Here is a 2,205-nt window from a genome sequence, read left to right on the forward strand (position 1 = left end):
AGGTCTGGGAAGCTCCGATTTTAAAAAGTGAACATGAGTTATGAGACTAATTCAGATACTGGCCATACCAGGAGGCCCCCGCCCAGGAGATGAGGATGACCACCAACTGCTGAGAATCTTTGTAAACTCAAATCAAGGTGTATTTATTGCACAGGCACAATAAATGAACAAGGCATCTTAAGTACTACAATAACAGGTGAGTGGGTCAGGCACAGTGGCTCACGCCTGTAATCCCAGCACTTTGGGAGGCCGAGGCAGGCAGATCCCTTGAGCTCAGGAGTTCAAGAGAAGCCTGGGCAACATGGCAAAACCCCATCTCTACTAAAAATACAAAAAACTAGCTGGGTGTGGTGGCACAGGCCTGTAGTCTCAGCTACTTGGAAAGCTGAGGTGGGAGGATGGCTTGACCCCAACAGGTTGAGGCTGCAGTGAGCCAAGATTGCACCACTGCTCTCCAGCCTGGGCAACAGGGCAAGACCCTGTCTCAAAACAACAACAACAACAAAATCACAGATGAGTAAGACACAGGTCTTTCCCTAAACAAGGTTACAGTCTAATGGGCAGAAGGGCTAGGACAGGGACTCAGATGAAATAATGCCAGGTAGAATGTGATCAGTGCCCCTGGAGGTGTGGCAAGCCAATACTGTGAGGAATCAGCGGCAGGAAGATCATATCAAATCACGAGGCTCCAGAAAAACTACGAGGGTCCAGGAATGGTGGCTCACGCTTGTAATCTCAACGCTTTGGGAGGCAGAGGTGGGCTGATTGCTTGAGCCCAGGAGTTCAAGACCAGCCTGGACAACATGATGAAACCCCGTGTGTACAGAAAATACAAAAATTAGCTGGGCATAGTGAGCGGCGCCTGTAGTCCCAGTTACTCAGGAGGCTGAGGTGAGAGGATCGCTTGAGCTAGGGAGGCTGACGGAGGTCGAGGCAGCAGTGAGCTGTGATCATGCCACTGCATTCTCCTGGGCTAAAGGGCAAGCCCCTGCCTCAATTAAATAAAACAACAACAACAAAATAAAAAACTACCAGGAAGGGCCATGAGGCACAGAAGGATTGCATCAGGCAGAGATAGGAGATGAGAAGAGAGACATTTCAAGGTGATATATAAAGAACTACCAGGGGGTGAGGAAGCATATGGGGAGATGTGTGGAGACACAGCCTGAAAGTCTTGAAGTCACATCACGGAGCCTTGAATGACCGACCGAGGCGCTGACACTCAAGAGAGGCAATGGGAAGCCAGTGAGGGTTTGTGTTTGTGTGTGTGTGTGTGTGCGTGTGTGTGCAGAGAAATAGTAGCATTAGAGATGATTCCCAGGCAGGGTGACTGGGCAGCCAAGGGAAAGCGCTGGCCTGTGCGGGATGAGGCAGTTGGGTTCTGGAAAGCACAAGCGATCATTCGGTGCTGCCCATCAGACAACTGAAAAATCTGATCAGAGGCGTGGCTAAGTCCCCGCCTGGGAACACAAAGGAAGCATAAGGTTGTGGTTATCACCCTCAGGGGACCGTGACCTTGAAAGAATAAGGATAGTACCAGCCAAAACCAATGCAGCCAAGAGGAAAAGTCACAGAGAACAGTGAGGGGAGGTGGAAGTTTCAATACAGAAATTGTAGCCATGGCTGAGAACCCCAGCACTGGAGGCCGGAATTTGTGCGTTTGAACGCCAGAGGCTTGGCTTGTCATGATTAGCAAAGGAACTTCAAAGAGTTTTGGAGCCTGCTTTATATCTGTGAAATGGGAATTATTTCCATCTCAAAGGTTTGAGGGGATTCGCTGAGAGAAACTTCTTAGCATGGGATCTCCAGAAACTAGAAGCCACAGAGAAAGCAGCGGCCAGAGGGAGGAGGAATCGGACAGGCTGATCACTTGGAGGGTTCGCCTAAGCAGTGTCTAGAAATGGAGGCAGGGACCATCAGGAAGCTCAAAACCTTTGCTTCAGCCGAGTTTGCAGAACGCCCTGTGAGGAGAATGGGTGAGCTGGGTCGAGGAAGCTTCATCCTCGTCCCCATCCCCCAGCACTGCCCTTTTCCCAACGCTCCCATCCCGCCACGCCTCCCAACATACCCCCACCCCGACTTCCCGCTCAACTCCCACTCCAGCCAGTCCCAGGAGCCACATGCGCATGCGCCCTCCCGCGCCCCTCCCCAACTTTCCACGTTTCACTCCTCTCCCTTTTCCTCCTCAGCTCCGGCTCCGCCGCC

The sequence above is a fragment of the Pan paniscus genome, chromosome 8 (genome assembly GCF_029289425.2).
Source record: "Pan paniscus chromosome 8, NHGRI_mPanPan1-v2.0_pri, whole genome shotgun sequence".
NCBI lineage: Eukaryota > Metazoa > Chordata > Mammalia > Primates > Hominidae > Pan > Pan paniscus.